Below are 19,583 nucleotides of genomic sequence, written 5' to 3' on the forward strand. Positions count from 1 at the left end.
CGAGGGAAGTCCTTAGGATAGATCCTTAGGAGAACCAAAAGTCAAAGACATTTAAAGACTCAGAACACAGCAACTTACCTCCTTGTTACCATGTTAATACTTAAAATGGAAAGAAGATTCACATACACAGAGACTTGACCAAGCAAAATCAGTGATCTGTAAACACCTTGTCTCTAAAAGAGCACCATCTCTTTGAAATAAAGAAAGTGAAGAGAGCCAAGGCCAAAGCTAAGCTTAAAAGGGTAGTACCAATGAAGATGTGTGCAACTCAGAACTAGGCACCAGCTTGAAAAATGCAGGGAATATACAGTATGGAGGTAATAAATTCTCCAGGCAAACACAGACCCATCAGCCTTGTACCTCACATGAAGTTTGATCAATGTGAATTTAGAGGCAGAGAAGAGCAGCAAGCAACCACTCATGTATCCCACAGATCTTAATTTCTCCTTTAGATACCTGTTTTCCTAAGTCTAACGCACAAAGCAAATGCAATCAATACATCTTCAACCCACAAGAAGATGTTTGCTTCTTTGAGACATAGTAAAGGATCAGCGTCATGTTCACTTCTGCTTGCGAACAGCATGGGTTATGGTCATAACTCTGTGTTCCTGAAAGAGGAAATAGGTGAGACTTGATACTAGGGGATTAGTTTTCTTCGCTATCAAAAGGCTCCTTTGTTTTCCTGGAGATTAGTTTTCTTAGTGGTAAAAAGGAGAAACTAAACTAGCTGTTCTTTAAGTTCATTTCCTGCTTTGAGATTTTAGTAATCCATAATTCTGAGGCCCTCACACATTTTGCTTCATGCTAACTCCTTTTCCTGTCTATTTTTGCTTTATTGTTTCACATTCACATTAATGTGCTAACACTACCACACAGTGATTAAGAGTGTGAATCTGGCAGTGTAGCAATGTGAATTTGGGGAAGATTTGATTTCTAAGCCTCAGTTTTTCAGTCTTTAAAATGAATGCCTGTCTCATGGGGACATTTCAAGTCCTAACATCACATTAAAATGACAGAATGAGCCCAAAGTGAACAGTAAGTGACATGGAGAAAGCACTCAAAAGCTGATAGCTGTCATTATACTTTATCATCATTTATTTGAGACCTGGTCTTAAACATGAAGGATATAGCACTGGAGAAAAACAGACAACCCTTAACTCCTTGAGATCAATAAATGTTCTTTCTGAGAATTAGCATAACTGGAAAGCCAATGGGAAAAAGACTAACAATACTTTAAAACCTAGCAAAGTTGCTATTTTTCATACTGATAAAAATCTCTTAGGAGAGAAGTTCCCAGGACTTAGAAAAGTGCTACAATAAATAGTGTGTTTTCAAATGGAGAGCAACTCAAGAGGGCACTTGGACAAAGCCTGGAGATTTATCCTGATGGATTTTTTAATTTTTTGTCTATGCTTCAAGGAAGCAGCTATGAGTCTTCCTGGTGGGCCTGTTAAGGCATCTTGTCAAACTTCTGACTCCCTTAAATTCATTAATTTTAAAGTCAAAGTATGGAAAACACCAAAAAGAAATAAATATGTCTTATTTCACTTTTGCAGAAAACAGCTAAACTCAAGCCAAAGGGATTAGCTAGAATATATGAGAAAATCATTCATTTTTAAAGTTAATTTGCAAGGATCTCTCAATAGGGTTATTTTGAATGAATGCACATTAAGTTCTCAGAAATGGTCAGATTCTGTGGAACCGACTATGGCTCAGTTCTGGTTGTCTGTGAGTATGGTTTGATCATTTTGCCTGAACTCAGCACAGGGTAGATTGAAACAGGAGACTGACAGAGGCACATGGAGTGCTCCTCCCTGATCAGACACGGAAAATGCTGAAATAACTAGCAATCTGTCTGTAGCAGAGCCCAGAAAAGAGGACACTATCCCAGAAATAACTGCCTGGCACCCAATGTATAAAATATATTCACTGGGGATGATGATAATACAGTGTTTATTGGGCACATATATGCCGGGGTGCAGTTCTAAAAGCTGCAGACACCATACCTCCTGTATTATACTCTCTGAAGGAGGAATTTGTACTCCTTTTAGGGTTATTCCTTGCCCTTCCGCTACTCAACTCTGTATCACAGAGCAAGTGATACAGAGCAGGTTCCCCTGGACACCCCATCTATCTGTGTTTGGCTACAGGAGTGGAAGAGGGGAAAGCCAGCATATTTCTCGTCTCTCTCTGTGCTTTATGCAGAGTCACCAGCAGCCAAGAGATTTCCTGCATGTCTCCAACTCCACCATAATTACAACTTCCTAAAGGTGACCTCAACCCCTGGACTTCAGTAACACTGTCTGCAGTAGATTGCCCTCCAGGCTAGGGTTCATAGATGCTCCCTGCCGTTGCTAATCCTGGGGCTTCCCTGGTGGCTCTGAAGGTAAAGAATCTGCCTACAATGCAGGAGACCCTGTGGGTTGTTTAGTGACCCCACTTGGCTTCTCAGCTCCTCCCTCATCTAATCAATTAAATTCCCTCTGATTCAAATGCTTAAGATGGTAGTTTTTCTTTTTTGAACCATTGTTATTCTCATCTTACACATGAAAAAAATTAAGAGGTGACTTGCCCGAGATTACATGTTAGAAACTGGCAATCATTGAGTCCAGTGATTCTGAAGCCAATGCTTCTGACTGATGCATTATATTGTCATTCCTTAATAAATAGTATAAAAGTGTGAAGGTTATCCTATGGCATGCGTGCTCAGTTGTGTCCAACTCTTTGCGACCCTATGAACTGTAGCCCACCAGGCTCCTCTGTCCATGGGATTTTCCAGGCAAGAATACTGGAGTGGGTTGCCATTTCCTCCTCCAGGTGATCTTCACAACTCAGGGACTGAACCTGAATCTCCAGTGTCTCCTGCATTGGCAGGTGGATTCTTTACCCACTGAGCCGCTGGGTTAGAAGTATTTAAAGAGACTCTTTTGTAACTTTACTTCATTAACAATGATACCCCCCATACCCACTATCTTGCTGCCAGTCTTCCCCAAAAGGATATGGCCAGAGGGTTGCTTTATACTGTAAGCTTTGCTTGGGGCATCTTAGTTTATATTTAAGTCAGTAACAATAGAGATATCCACTGACTAGTTTTGGTTCTTGATTTTTCCTGGTCATCTTAAATTTACTGTTACAAAGTAAATATACTGTTAAGTTGTTATGGAAAAACCCAAACAAAGTTTTGGCCAACCCCATATCATGCCCTTCCTGAACTAGGCACCAATCTCTTACAGGGGAAAAGTTTGTATCATTGATAAATTAGGAAAAGATGTGACCACATTAAATAAAGAACCCACGGAATTCTTCTGATTTTCCAGCAAGAACTCTTTCTACAAAACAATTCTCAGGCACTCTATCCTCTAATCTATCCAGCGAAGTCTTTATGCGAGAGTCGTTCCACCTTCCATCAACTAATTCAGGTTTATGGCAAAAGCAACACAAGAAATAGTCTAAACACACACAAAAATTAACTTATTAAATTTTAATTTGCCATAATTTCTGGCCAAAGATTTTCTCTTTAAGAGGAGCTGTTTAGGTAAGAAAAAATTATATATACATATGTATAATATATAAAATGATATCTATATTCTTCTGTAAAGGTGTTTATGCAATTTCAAACATACATTTAAATATTCATTCACTGTATTCTTTTGCTAAGAAATCATTTCATTTCCTGATTGTTAATATAAGCATATAGTAGAAGAAGTGAAAATACAAAGGGAAAACTAAAAAGTAGCACTCAAAGCCAGAGATAAGTTCTATTGATAGTTTAGCTTCTTTCTTTTCAGTCTTTTTTTTTAAACATAGTGAACATTATATCTATATATATATATATATATAGTTTTGTGTACAATGCCTTCATCACTTAAATTTTTTTTAATATTTAATTTGTTAAACAGTTGCATAAAATATATCAAATAGTCCTGCCACAAATTGCACTTATATTTGAGTACTAGGTAATGTCCAGCTTTTTTATTATAAGTATTATTGTTATGAACATCTTTTTGTAAAAATGACTACATTTTAGATTTTTCTCTAGGCTAGATTCTTAATTCAGGATAAATTTCTAAAAGTTCAATTACTGAGCCAAGAGAGTATACAGGCTCAAAATCTTGAAACATACTAACAAATTGGTTTCCAGGATAATCCAAATTTCTATATGAATAAAATCACTGAAGTACTTCTGAAATATATTGTCTCCTAACAAACCTGTTTTCTTTACCAAAAGAGACAAGCTCATATTCACTGAATAAAATATAAAACCTATTAGTTTAATTAAGAACTTTAAATTTATGACTACTGTTTTCTCACTTTTCCTTTTCTTCTAGGTTCTAAAATCTTACAAATACAAAGAAGTAAAGAATACATATGCAATATGCATGAGTTTATAATAGACTTCTGAATTTGCCAGGATGAATTTTTTCCTTTTCATCAAGGTCATAGAAATGATGAATCACCTTTTTCATTTGTCTCATTCCTACTGCCTTTCAAAGGGAAATTCACCTAAAACCTCCTCCTTGCACTAAGGGACTCGGACAATACAGAATATGTGAGAAGGCGTGGATCCTGCTCCTGACATTCTAACACAAGCTGAAGAAAGTAAACTGTTGACATTCAGAAAGCAATAGGCAGAAAGGAAAGCTACAATTTTCTCTCTATATTCACCTTGCAGAATTTCAGAAAAGCAGTCAGACGCTGTTTCCTAAGTTCTTAAAGTATCATGATTTACTACCTCTTTAGGAAATGACAGGAAAATTTGTTCAATCTATTTCCCATGGTTTCGCAAAATCTAGGGCAAATTGCTATCCTAATATTCATTGCTGTGCCCACTCCACCGGAGAGTAGCCATGACTCATGGTAAAATATTCAGCTATACTCACAAAGTAGGGGACAGGAGATGTATCATCTGACTGCAACCCCAATGAGATCTGAGCCACTCCTGAATCTCAGGGTCTTAGTTTTCACATCTGTAAAATAAAAGAGTCTGAGTTAAAGGAGACAAACACCCTTCTGTGTTCTAACATCTCATAATTTTAATGAGTCCTAATAAAGCATTACTTATTTTTTAATGCTGAATATTCCTTCATTTTTTTCTATACCCCAGTTTACCTTAACGATAAAATTTAAACAATAGTATTCTACCAACTTCAGGAATCACATGCTGTAAAAACTATTTAATTCATTAATTCATCCCACAAATATGCATTTCTTGGCACTGTTGTAGTCCTGGACTTGAAACAATGAACTAAAAGGAGGTTGGAAGTCAGCGAGCAGGAGGAGAGACTAGGAGATGAGATCAGTAGGAGCTAGATCATGCAGACATTTATAGATGATGATAAGGAGTTTTGCTTTTAATCTAACAGCAATGACAGGCCATGGAGGTTTAAAGCAGGGGACTGATGTGATCTGATTTATATCTTAAAAGATCACCTCACCCTGACTGCTGTGCCGAGAACAGATTGCATATTTTATTGCCAGCCATATTGGAAAGGACTACTATTCTCTTACAACAGTATTGATAGTACTTCTTTTAGTGAAAAAAAAAAAGCAAAATATGCTAGATAAAATATTTTTAAATACTTAAATGCAGACATTATATAGAAAGAAAAGGAAATGTTCAGACACCAAAATCAATGAGAAAGCACAAATCCAGAGAGCTAGGTGTCCTCCTGAAGCTAGCCACTTGCCTGGTAGCACCCACCCACCTTGATGACCTAAAATGAAACCCACTACAGACAAGCCAGCTGCACAGTGTGGAGCAGAATTAACACAGCTGTGTGGTCTCACCACCCCAAGAGCTGTGAGGTCCACAAACTACCATTTCTTCCTCCACCTCCTCCTCCTCTTCCACCCACAGTGTGGAGAGATGGTTCTCCATCTTCTCGAGTATGAAAGCTGCTTTTTAACATCAGAAATCTTTAATTCTCCTTCACACACACACACAGACACACACACACATACAAAGCTGTATTTTCACTTATTTAATCCAGTATCATTTCCTAAGGAACTCAAGAATTGGTACACCCCAGGGAATAATTCTGTGCATATTGGGTAGTTCAGCCTCCATACAGGAACAAGTGGAACAGAGGAAAGAGACCAAAAGCCATCAAGGTACCAGACCACAGAGTGAAAACTCACCATGACTCAAGACTCCAAAGAATTGTCATCTAGACCCAGTGTCCCCTCCTGATTGGAGTAATCACAATCAGCCCACAAGATTAATAACTGCCTTTCAAATTAAGTGGGCAGGTCTCAGACCACTGCCCATCTATTTTGCTGAGCAACATACCCAAGTGTTCTTCAAAGTATATAGTAAGCGCTCAAGTGTTTGTTAATTCACCTTCTCTCAGTAAAACCTCAGAAGGCTTGGTAGTGTCTCTTGGCCATCAGGACCAATAGCAAAAAAACACAGATGGGGGGCAAGCTGGTTCAAATTTGTGGTCCCCTTCTGCAGATAAATCCTTTTCAGTTAGCAAATAAGACCTAAGTAGCAAAGCTGCAAATTCTTATCATTCTTTCCTCCTTTCCCAGTGTTTCTCCTCCCAGCTTCTCACCTGATGTACCAAACACAAAAGAAAAGCAAGGTAGAGTATTAAAAAAAAAGTATGTGCTTCCTGCATTGTAAAACTAAATGAAATATACTCCTTGAATGAGTAAATCTACCTCTGGAATTCCAATTAAAAAAATAAAAAACTTAAATATGGAAATGGTTTCTACACAACAGCATTCCACATAGCATTAGTCTCAGCAGCAAGAAAATTAGAAACAGCCTAACTGATCTATGACACATTCCTTGATGAAACAGCTATATACACATTAGAGATGAGAATTCTCATGAGACAATGGTAAGCTCAACTGCTCAAATTCAATTTCCAATGCAGTGACCTTCGTGGAACTTTAGGGTATTTGTTCTTTATTTTTTTCTCCAGCTTGTGTCTATTTTACGAGAGAGGGAGGGCGGGAGGAGAGAGGGGAGAGCTTTGAGGAACTTGTGTTACTTTAATAACTCAATATACATTAAAAGACAAAATGTACAGGAAATAGACAGTGTTGATCTTAGCCTCAGCATCCTAACATAAACAGGAATGGAAAGAAATCCCATACACAAACATTCTCTGAAAACAGAATATCTGATTCTATTTTGCTAGGATTCAAATTTAGAAATCATTAGAAGAAATGTTCCAAGTGGTATTAGTTGCAAAGTAGATATGAAAGGGCATCTTCATGGGAGCACTTACCCAAACTATATAGAAAATAATAAACTAAAATCTAACACTACAAAGCAAGTTTAAAATCAAACAGGTCCGATTTTACTTTCTTGTACTCCTCGCTGTGGATGGTGACAGCAGCCACGAAATTAAAAAGACATTTATTCCTTGAAAGAAAAGCTATGACCAATCTAGACAGTATATTAAAAAGCAGAGACATCAGGTTGCCAACAGAGGTCCCTATAAGTCAAAACTACAGTTTTTCCAGTAGTCATGTATGGATGTGAGAATTGGACCATAAAGAAGGCTGAGTGCCGAAGAATTGACACTTTTGAACTGTGGTGCTAGAGAAGACTCTTGAGAGTCCTTTGGACAGCAAGGAAATCAAACCAGTCAATCTTAAAGGAAATCAACCCTGAATATTCATTGGAAGGACTGAAGCTGAAGTTCCATTACTTTGACTACCTGATGTGAAGAACTGACTCATTGGAAAAGACTCTGAGGCTGGGAAAGAAAGAGGACACGAGAACGGGGCGACAGAGGACAAGATGGTTGGACGGCATCACTGAGTCAATGGACATGAATTTGAGTGAAACTCGGGGGAGATAGTGAAGGACAGGGAAGCCCGGCATGCTGTAGTCCATGGGGTCGCAGAGAGTCGGACACAATTTAGCAACTGAACAACAGCGATGAAAGTTGTAGAGAGGAGCACAGCACAATAGGAAAAAGGAAAAAGGAAACTGCTTTTTAATACCAAGTAATACCAAGCAAAAAGAAAATTGCTATTTTTCTCATATGCAGGTAGTAGCTTGATACTCTGTGTCTCAAACACTGAATGCATCTGATTTCAAGTGCTAGAAAAATTTTAACATTAATTAAGCTGAGGGAATCACTGCACTTGTGTTTTTATATCAGTTGAATCCACCTAAGGAACATTAAAACACAAAAAGCTGAAATAAAACTGATGTAATTTATGTCACTATTACTAATTAAAATGTTGAGGCTTTCCCAGTTAAAATGACTAAAATTAGAACTCACACATCTCACAGCTAAGGAAAATCAAACTGAAATCACATATGTTTCTCAAGGTAGCAAATAGTTTTTCTTTTCCTTTTTCCTATTTGCAGCATTCAGCAGGAGGGAAGATTAAGAGATCAGAATCATGCCACTTTAAACGACTGACATTTACTGTCTAAGGTAGAGCTAAAGGGTTTCAATTCAAGCAAAAGTCCAAGGATGCAAATACCAATCGAATGACTTACTGGGCTAGGAGAAGGTAAGCAAGTGCCTTATAAAACTTATAAATATGGTTTCTAAACAAAAGCTTCAAATGATGAAAATGATGTTCCCTTATTCAGTCCAGTATAATTTGAAGGATCACGATGTCTTTTTTAATAAATAAGAAGTATCTGAATCCTAAAGCTTTTTGAGGGTTCTTTCTTCTTTTTCTTTTGCACATTAAAATCAAACTGGTTTTCAAGTAAATCTGGGGGGGGTTGCAAAAATACACAGGCCTGTACAGTACTGTGCTGGGATAATGGTTGGTGGCTTGGGAAGCAGTTGTGTATTATCTTTTTAAAAACAATATTTAATGTCCCGTACAGACAATAATGTCAATGAACAGATTGCCAACCAGTTGGAATATGGACTCAGGTGGAGAGCCACTCAAATAAGCCTCCTAAGTAGGTTACAGAGTCATTCCTGGAGATTATAAGGAAGGATTTCAAACAGCACCATCTGTTAGAACTACTACCCTGAAAAAATTACACTAGCTGGCTATCACTTAAAGCACCATGGGTGTTCACTCCACCTGTGCTGGAACAACATGGCAACAATCCATGGTCACATCCTGGCTCTAGCTTTGTAAGCCATGGCTTCAACTCAAGCCCATTCAGTCCGAGTCCTGAGATACCAGATACTCGGAGGTGCAAAGATATGTCTTCCCACAGATGACCCCTGGAGTCCTCTTAGGGCATGAGCCTGAGGTCCTCCTTGTCAGGCCCTTTCCTTGTAGGACCCCAGCTTCCACTTATATCCTGTCCCATCTCTCCAGGCCAGGAGTCCTCTACTCATGCTTCCCACTCAGATAGTATCACCATGCACCCTTACCTTACCCCTATGCGTTGGCTACCTCCTGAGCCATCCCTAGCAAGGGGTACAAGCATAGATGCTTACTGGTGCCCAGTAGGTCACATAAATGAGTGAAAAGTGAGCCAGACATATGAGGTCAGAACTGTGTGAATGGTTGGGAGGTAGCAGATGTGAGCCGCTCTATAAAGGGTCACCCCACTCAGCCCCAGGAGGTTGTCAACATGCAGGATACAGGAAGGGTATTGCCAAATGGCCTGAATCTTCAAATATACACAAATTAAATTGATTTTCAAATGTTGGTCTTTTTTTTTTAAACTGTTTAGGACAAACAAAACATCATAATGTGGACTTTTTGTAGTTGACTTTAGTCAGGTTTGGAATTCTAAAAACACCTTGACACATTCACCCATGACTGTGACCTCAAAAGCTTCCTGCTCTGTTCCCTCTTCTTAGAATCTCTCCAGAGCTTCAGCCAGTGCAGGCATTTGTCTGAGGGCATTAATCAGACAAGCTTCACAGGTGATATGCCAAAGAATGCCTGTCTCATCTGCTATTGTTTCAATCAATTCAACTCTATAACAGACAGATAGAAGAGGCTCAGGTGCCATTCCCAATCTCATACAACTATGTGTATGCTCGGAGAAGGCAATGGCACCCCACTCCAGTACTCTTGCCTGGAAAATCCCATGGACAGAGGAGCCTGGTAGGCTGCAGTCCATGGGGTCACTGAGAGTTGAACACGACTGAGCAACTTCACTTTCACTCTTCACTTTGATGCACTGGAGAAAGAAATGGCAACCCACTCCAGTGTCCTTGCCTAGAGAATCCCAGGGACGGGGGAGCCTTGTGGGCTGCCATCTATGGGGTCGCACAGAATCGGACACGACTGAAGCGACTTAGCAGCAGCAGCATGTGTATGCTCAACCATTCTTGGCAGTCTTCTCTAGAAACTGCCTCAGCTTCTTGGATGACCCAGAAGTAAAGATAAGAAACTCCATTTGTGGTAGTAGAGAAAAGGGCCTTTGCTTGAAGCCAAAGGGCCACAATCAACAACAGCATAGTCTCTAAGATCTGTCTGGCTCAGCCTCTGTGGCAGAGATCATGAATTGCTTTCCAAATATCCACTTTCTCCTTCTTCCTTAGTAACAGAACTCCAGCAATATATCACTGCTTGACCAAACAGTCTAAATTTCCCAGCCTCCTTTTCAAGTAAGTAAGGTCATGTGACAAAATTCTGACCAATGAAATATAAGAGGAAGTACTGTATGGGCTTCCAGGAAGGAAGGGTCCCCTGCCCTTCCTGCTGGCTAGAATGCAGAGGTGATATCTAGAACTCCAGCAGCTACCTGGAGTTGACTTTGAGAATGGAAGCCATGTGTTTAGATGGATAACAGAAAGAGAAGGAAACTGGGCTCATGATGACATTTTAGAATCGCCATGCCATCCCCAGTCTGTCTACTTTCAGACTTTTTTTTAACACAAGAGATCAAACCTTTGTGCATTTAAACCATTTTTTGAAAGGACTCTGCATTATTCATAGCTGAATGTCATTCTTAAGCAGCATGGTATCCCCCTTTCCCCCAGCCATCTTTGCTCCATTCAATTCTTTGATCCTCTTTAAACTCCTATTCTCTTGTGAACTAAATTTTCCTACATGCTCAAAGTTTTTCTGTCATTCTTCCACCCTAATAAATACTTGCCATTTTCCTGATGATAAAAATTCTCTCCCAAGGCAAAGACTTTTTCTTTTGCCTGCCTTTTCATCTTAGCAAGGCTCACAGTTACTTAACAAATGGCATTTCTCTCCTCTCTCTGGAGACAAACTGAAATGTACACTCCCTCAGGTATGAAAATTATGCTGTTGACCCATCATCCCTAAAGCATCTTGAGAAAGTATTTTTTGCCACCTTTCTACCTCTCCCTTTCTCTTCTCAAAGATGGGCAGTATGAACAGGCAGGGCAATAGAGCAAAGGCTGAGGCCATAAAAGAGAGTAAAGCTAAATGGCTCACCTGCCAACAGAACTCACTGCTTTGACCTCTGATTAACATTATGCCTTATCCCATAGAAATAAGCAGCCTTAGACATCTGCTAGAATATTGGTATTTTCAATTTCTAGTTTGAATAACAGGACCCTGGAGGCAAAACACTTCCTGTGGAGATTCTGTACTTTTGCCTGCTCTTGCTTTTCTAGCTCAAACAACTCAATTTTGTTGGGCTTCAAAGTACAGTTCAAGGGACATATTTTATAAGCCAAGTTAATGGCCCTTGGGATAATACCAGTGTGACTCATCAATGACAGGAAAAATATGAGGTATGTGTAAACATTCGGCAGTAGGTTTGAAAAGACCCAATTATAATTATGTCTGGGACTGTTTCTAGTGGTACTTCCATGATTTTACATGAAACAATATAATGGCTCATGAATTAACCCTGTAAAATTTTAGAGAAAAGAGATGGTCCAATAGGATACTGGTCATGGTAAAGTTCAAGAGAATAGAATCTCCCTAGCTATTTTAACTGACAGATAATTAAGTGACTTATAACATCACGGAGGAAGGCAGAAGAAATACATCTCAGCTGAGCCTTCAGAAATAATTCCCAAGCCACACTACAGAGCTGGGCCATCAGAAGAACTGCCTCTTCTGTGATTAGCTGCCCACCACTCTGGGATGTTGCCAGTTCCATAACCACAGGACCACACCACAATTAGGAAGCAAACATTAACAAGTGGCATGAAATCACGAGGATCCAGGAGCCACCTGACCAGGAACCTGCTGGCTCAGCTGCTGCTGCTGTCTGCATCCACATCATACGCTACCTACTATGTCCTTCACCAGCACAAGTGATACCCCACACTGTGCCTCTTCACACTCACGCAGCTAGCGACTGGGCCCTGGGACTTGTGCCAATGCTGACAGCAAAGCAAAACATCCCCATGGCCATTCACAACCTTGTATCCAAGAAATTTTGAGAAATTGCTTTGTAACTTTCTACTTTCTGCCAGTTGAAAGGATACACTAATAAGGGCTTGGAACAGATGTTGAGAGATTCCACCATTTCTACAATAGAATAAATTTACTCTTAATGTATCATATAACTAAGTATATATCAAATACCTGATTCACACACAATACTATACATAGCCTAGGCAGCCAACAGCATGAGAAAGTCATGCTGAGAAAGTCATTGCTGAGAAAGTCATCAGGCTAAGGTCTTCAATTTTTAGCAACTTCAATTTTCATCAACATAGTATCTAAACTATCTCATTTTTTATACCACCATTTACCACACTGGAGGCAAACAGTCACTGCATGAATGCTTATGAATGAGAAGGATGATCATGGGAAGTGTTCTGCAAGTGCTATAAAAAGATACACACTTTCCTAAGAATCTTAACATCTAATAAGAGAATACAGTACAAACACCTATGAATGAGGTGACAGATGTATAAAAAACGTTCCAAACCAGTTCTAAAATTTAGTTATAATTGCTTTCAATGTAAATAGTCTACAAGGAAAATGGGCTAAAGTAGGTTTGCCTGAATCAGCACCCCCACTTGACTGTTTAAGAAACACTATTTAAGTAGCACTGACCACTTTTCTTCCAAAATAGCAAACCCAGAAGTACTGCAAAGGGAACAGAAGTGCATGCTGGGATCAAAGTGTATCACAGAAAACATCAAGGCACTCGATTAAATACTGTGAATTGCTTTTCAGACCATTGCTAAGATGTCTTTGAAAAGAATGGTCTGAGACATTCATTTCTTTCTGTTGGACACTGAAATAAACATTCCTGGTACTAAATCCATCTTCCTACAATCACTGGGGAAAACAACAGTTTGACCACTGATGAGGCTGCCCATTGGGCAGAATCCACTTTTCTGTGTAACCACTTTTGTGATAAATCATGCAGAAAAGGCAGTGTCAGTGATAAGGGCTGTACACTTGATTACTATTCCCACAGTCAACTCTTATTAACACAGAATCCAATTAGGGAAATGCTGTAAGATATAATAAGCATAATTCATACATTTCCTGGAAGCAATTGCTATGTTATTATTTATTTCTGGTTTTATTTTTACCACAACTGAAGTACACACAGGCGACGAATTACAATGCTGTAACTGTACTTTGAAAATACTGTAAAAAAATAAAAATAAGCCCAAGGGACTATAGTCAGGAGACAAAATCTAAGGAAGGCTCCTGGGCTTCCCTGCACCTGTCAAATGTATCTCATTGCACATTAGACTCTATGGTATTTGTGGGCAAATCCTTACGCTACCAGCAAGGATGTCTGGCTGCACAGCTGGACTAGTTCGACAGTGATAATCAATCTCCCCAGAGCCTCCTGGCAGAGGCCCATGTGCCCCTAGAAGCCAAAAAGAGCATTAGTGCAGTACCCAGACTCCTCAGAATTCATCTTGGCTCCTCAGCAGCTGGAATCAGTGCAGAGACTGTGAATTATCCCAGACCAAGAAACACCTTCTACTCCACTACTTTCCCTTCCATTTATCCCTACCTCTAGCCTGATTCTCAACTCAGAGGAATTCAAAAACCAAGTCTGTCTTCCTATCTCCACATTTCCCCAACTGAGAGGCCTCAGGAGGGGTTCTGGAATGTCCCCAAGAAATGAAGAAACCCCAGGGGGCCATAATTAACTTGTCAGGAGACCTGAGAGCCACATGTCTCAAAGATCTAGAGTTTCCCTATTACCAATCCCCAAGAACTTGACCACTGCTGCTGCTGCTGCTGCTGGTGCTGCTGCTGCTGCTAAGTCGCTTCAGTCGTGTCCGACTCTGTGCGACCCCATAGACGACAGCCCATCAGGCTCCCCCGTCCCTGGGATTCTCCGGGCAAGAACACTGGAGTGGGTTGCCATTTCCTTCTTCAATGCATGAAAGTGAAAAGTGAAAGTGAAGTCGCTCAGTCGTGTCCGACTCTTAGCGACCCCATGGACTGCAGCCTATCAGGCTCCTCCATCCATGGGATTTTCCAGGCAAGAGTACTGGAGTGGGGTGCCATTGCCTTCTGACCACTGCTTTCCCATTAATATTAACAGTGTTCTCACCAACAATACAGAGGAATTACTGGGTTCTCTCTGGCTCTGCTTCTCAAACAGACCAAGTAATTGCCGTGAATATTTTGTTATCAAGATGAACATTTAGCCTTAACCTAGCAAAGATTATCACTGCTTTTCTTCACTTGCTATTTTCCTTACACCTTATATATTTAAATGGACTGCCTTCAGCTGCAGTTTTTATTTTTATATATTTTATAAATTTTGAGAAACCCAAATAGTGATATCATATTTGTGCATTCTTGAACAATATCTTTCCTAAACATTTTAGTTTATTCTGGATATTCCAATATCTATCTATGACTAGAAAAATCCTCTTGAAGCCATTTGCAATGGCCTCTATCTTCTTCTAACTTCTACCTCCCTTTTGAGAAGTTTCTAGTTTTCTATCTCCCCGCCCCCTGCCTGTTTCAATCTCTGCCACCTGGGAAGCTAATCTTTAATCTCCCATCACTTACTATAGGAATATTTTTGAAGAGAAGAATGAATACTGATAAGTGACAGTTATAAATGATCTTGACATTGTTGATAGCTCACGCTAAATTTATTTGATTTTGCATTTACTAGACTTGCTTGATTAGAAGTATACATTACCAGGGACTCCATGGCTTGAAAAGATGAGAAACAAGGAAACTGGTATGTTAGTGTCTGATTCCAGCCATGCTAGTGGTACCTCTGTGAGCTCTATTACATACTATTCAACTGCTGCTGCTGCTGCTGCTGCTGCTAAGTCGCTTCAGTCATGTCCAACTCTGTGCGACCCCATATACGGCAGCCCACCAGGCTCCGCCGTCCCTGGGATTCTCCAGGCAAGAACACTGGAGTGGGTTGCCATTTCCTTTCCCAGCGCATCAAAGGGAAAAGTGAAAGTGAAGCCACTCAGTCGTGTCCGACTAGTAGCCACCCCATGGACTGTAGCCTACCAGACCCCTCCGTCCATGGGATTTTCCAGGCAGGAGCACTGGAGTGGGGTGCCATTGCCTTCTCCTAACTATTCAACTAGCTTGAAGCTATAGAACTGACCACTCTCATCTATCAACACAGCTACAAGCACCCATGTCAGAAATCCACCGGTCATGTTGTTACAGGTCAGGAGGAAAAGTGAGTTTGATAAAGAAATTACAGTGATTAGAGGTAGAAATGAAGGAAAGAAAAGAGTTTTAGTCCCAGTGGAAAACAGGCAGAAAGGGCAAGAACGGGGCCCCAGAGACAGGTGTGCTTAGTCAATACAAGAAAAAAACAGTTGAAATCAGAGACACGGGAACTGTCCCATGGGTTAGATAAGATCTCAAGAATCCACTTCCCACAGGGCCTGCTCCACAGACTACAGTTTATATTGGTAAGACTCTTCCCACATACCTCTGCTATTAAATATTTTTTTAAACGTCATTATATTGATGAATGCAGAATCAAGCTGTGCAGTGAATTCATTTTTAAACTGCCTGACTTATTTTTCTGAGTTGTCTTTGTTTAAAAAAAAATCCATATTGCTCTCTAAACACCTATAATGAATAATCCATGCCACAACTTCTTTTCATATTCACTAATCTTTATATATTCAGCTTTCTATTAGCTGCAATTTCAATTCATTAAAAAATGATATCATCCTGGGACTGAAGCTTGATTCTTATTTTTTATGCCAAAGCAGTTGCATTTCAAAGAGTAAAATTGTATGTGCTTTCCACTTGGAATTTTTACCAGATTTCTGTCTTTTGACGATTGCCACCTCTCAGTAGAGTTGAGAAGAGACCATTTAAAAAGTTTAAATGCTAGGAATTGAGAGCTTTGAATACTCAGTTATGTGAAGTAGGATGCATGGTGTATATAGAAATAGTTTTTACATCTCCTGGGTAAAACCATCAGTAGTGATAGTAATGGTATAAGTAATAATAATAATATATATTTTTTCAACGTGTGTTCCTGATCCACCCTTGTGTACTGAACTGAGGTGCCAATCATATACATTTCACATCTCCATTTCCCATTTACACTGAGTCTCCCTGACCCTACCATTATCAATAATAGCAGTATGCCAAGTGATAATTATGTATTAGCTTGTTCAATCCACACAATAACCCTATAAATCCATATTTTTATTACTTTCTCCAATTTTTGAGTCAAAAAAACTAGGGCACCGAGGCTTTAGTAATTTCCTGGCTAGTAGGTAGAACAAGGGATCTGAATGCAGGCAGTCTGCCAATGGAGCCAACATCCTTTACCACCCTGCTACACTGTGATGGTCCTCTGTCTGCTCCCCAGGGACTGATGTGGACATAAGTGGGAGGGTTCAGGAACAATCAGTTCTATACCCATGGAGGAGATGGATTATACACACAGGTAGAAGAGGTTTCCACACTGCTGAATCCCAGAAAATAGCAGACATAATTAAGCAAAACATATATCCCCAGCTGGCTTTTTTCCTCACCCTTTTGCCTTTTGCTGGTCTAACTGTCCTTTTGATCACCGCATTTGGCTTTTGGTTCTGTTAGCCTGGGTAACTGGCAGAGGCGATGATAAATGATCGTGTTTTGGCTGACTATATCAGATACATTATGGTATGCTATATTGAGCCAAGAAAATATCTTATGCTGGTAGGGTTCCTTGGTGGTACCAAGCATTGCTGCTTGCACAGTGCATCCAACAGACATTTTACATGACAGCCATCCATCTCCTCCAACCCACATCACCATGGTGACTACAGACCTGCCATTCCAGGGCCTGAGCCTTCCAGACCATCTTCAAATTTACCCAAGCAAAATGCCAAAGCCCCTTTGTAGCTAAAAGTCGAGTTAGTTTTGAACATTATTTAGGATATTGTTTCATTCAAGTTCAGTATGGTAATATTACATGAAAGAACTGTCTATATTTTTGTCCTGAATATAAGTAAACAACAAATGGATAAAGTCAAATCATGCAAACAAGATGTATATAATGGTATCATATATGATGTTTAGGTCATCTCCCCACTGCACAAGAGTAAACAGAAATAGGCTTTTATTCTCTTTCTATTGGGAACCTTGGGTCTGTCTTAATTCATTCTATCAATCAAAAGATATCAACTGGGTACACACTACGTGAGGATTACAAGATGACGAAGACAAAACAGCCACCTCTGTCTTCAGGTGGCTTCTATGCTAAGTGTTAAAGTAAGGACATATGTGATCTTCAATTAAGGAAGCCCAAACTATAAAAGGTGTGTACAGAAAAATACTTTTCTATACTAAGATTCTGGAGAACACAGCCTCAACAGAATATTATACCAAAAACATGTTGGAAAAAAATGAGTTCCTAAAGGTGGGTCTTATAAGAAAGTAGTAGCTGATTTCCCCCCACAAGGATTTGGCTCAAACAAATAAAAGGCTGGAAGTTCCTATCTCTATTTCATTCTTTGAAGTGATTTAGGAAAGAAGTTGTGTCCAACTTGTGACCCCATGGCTGTAGCCTGCCAGGCTCCTCTATCCAAGGGATTCTCCAGGCAACAATACTGGAGTGGGTTGCCATCCCCTTCTCCAGGGGAATCCTACTGACCCAGGGATCGAAGTCGAGTCTCCTTCGTTGCACGTGGATTCTTTACTGCTGCGCCACCAGGGAAGCTCTATTTCATTCTTGGGGCAATAAAAAAGAAAACTACCTGTTCCCTAGAGACCTTTTGGTGTGGACAACTCTTAGTATATGGCAAATGGCTTCTAGACACATCTAACAAAGTCTCTGCTGGCCTTTATAAAAAGCCAGCTTACATTTCCCAAAGCCATTCCTGTGCTCATTATTTATATACCAACATTGGTATATAAATCACTTGGTAAGCAATCACCCTTATCTATCCATCTGAACACACATGCATGCACATACACACACACACACTTCTCCCATGTTTCTAGTCACACTACTTTCTTACCAAACAAGATATGCTTCTTCCGCATATTCAACCTCTGCACTTCTGTAAACACCTTTTGTTAACTGGAGGGCAGTGGGTGAATGGAATATTCCTATAGGGGCAGAAGTGGATGCGCTTATCACTAGAGGAAGGTCTCCTCCAGTAGTAGTTTCTGTCTGTGACCTGGGAGCTGGAGGGAGAACAGAATCCAAGGAACAGGTGTGACTGATACATGAAAATAGGTAAAGCAGACTTGGTTTTTGAAGCCATATACCAACAATGTACTCTTATTCCTTGTCTCAGACAAAGCAGTAAAACAATCTTCAAAAAGCCCCAAATTCAGATGTATTGTGGATGGAAACCTCACCCAGTCAGCCTTATTTGATTTCATTAATCTGAGGAAACCACAGAGAGAGAATATTCACACTCAGCTGAAATGTGGCTGCTTTTGGAAATACCTAAGGGAGGGTCCACAACCTTTAAAGAAGTAATCCACAAACTTCACACAGTAGATCTGCCTTTCAACATGCAATGGCTCAAAACAAACTTGTCACCAAGTACACAGCTGCTATGTACTAAGGGGAAAACATGTGGGCAATTTTGATCAGAAGAACGGAATCCCATGGCTGGAGGAGGACACAGTTAAGGGACCAACCTCCGTGACCAAAGGCCAGAAAGCAAAAGGTACATTTAAGTTTGTGTTAATCACTCAGTCACGTCTGACTCTTTGCGACTCTGTGAACTGTAGCCCACCAGGCTCCTCTGTCCATGGAATTCTCTAGGCAAGAATACTGGAGTACGTAGCCATTCCCTTCTCCAGGGGCTCTCTTCCTGACCCAGTGGTTGAACCTGGGTCTCCTGCATTGCAGGCAGATTCTTTACAATCTGGGCCATCAGGAAAGCCTACATTTAAGTTTAATGGGACATAAACCCTTACATTCTAAGTGCCTCCCTCCATATCTAACATTGTACATGGCTCCACAGGAATCATCTCATAGGGACAGTGCTGAGTCATCAAATCGTCTCCTAGGAGCTACTGCACATGCAATTGGCATTTGTGCTCTTACTATCATCAGGAATGAATCCTATGTCAGTATTCCAATTCAATGGGCCACAATTGGAGAATGAATGGAGATCTTTGGGAGGCAGTCCTGACCCCATGACTAATAGTCAAGTGAGCACTATTTAATTGAATTACCAGTTGAATAAAAATTCAGTTGGACACAACTGAGCAACTGAACTGAACTGAACTGAAAAATTACTTTAGGAAATGAACTATAAAATCCAGGTCAAGTTGTAACATCATTATTAACATCACTACTGGCAGTACTA

At 40.0% G+C, this 19,583-nt stretch overlaps 1 protein-coding gene across 1 annotated transcript in view; it reads right to left on the minus strand.

Annotated features, from left to right (window-relative positions):
• PDE4D (phosphodiesterase 4D) overlaps nucleotides 1–19,583 on the minus strand; it is a 1,572,405-nt gene that overhangs the window by 1,392,563 nt on the left and 160,259 nt on the right. Inside the window, exon 2 of the mRNA XM_081524298.1 lies at nucleotides 4,881–4,967. The gene's annotated coding sequence lies outside the window, so the exon portion shown is untranslated. The remainder of the gene's footprint in view (nucleotides 1–4,880; nucleotides 4,968–19,583) is intronic.

This window comes from Giraffa tippelskirchi, chromosome 8, assembly GCF_054371585.1.
Source record: "Giraffa tippelskirchi isolate mGirTip1 chromosome 8, T2T-mGirTip1v1.2.pri, whole genome shotgun sequence".
Classification (NCBI taxonomy): domain Eukaryota; kingdom Metazoa; phylum Chordata; class Mammalia; order Artiodactyla; family Giraffidae; genus Giraffa; species Giraffa tippelskirchi.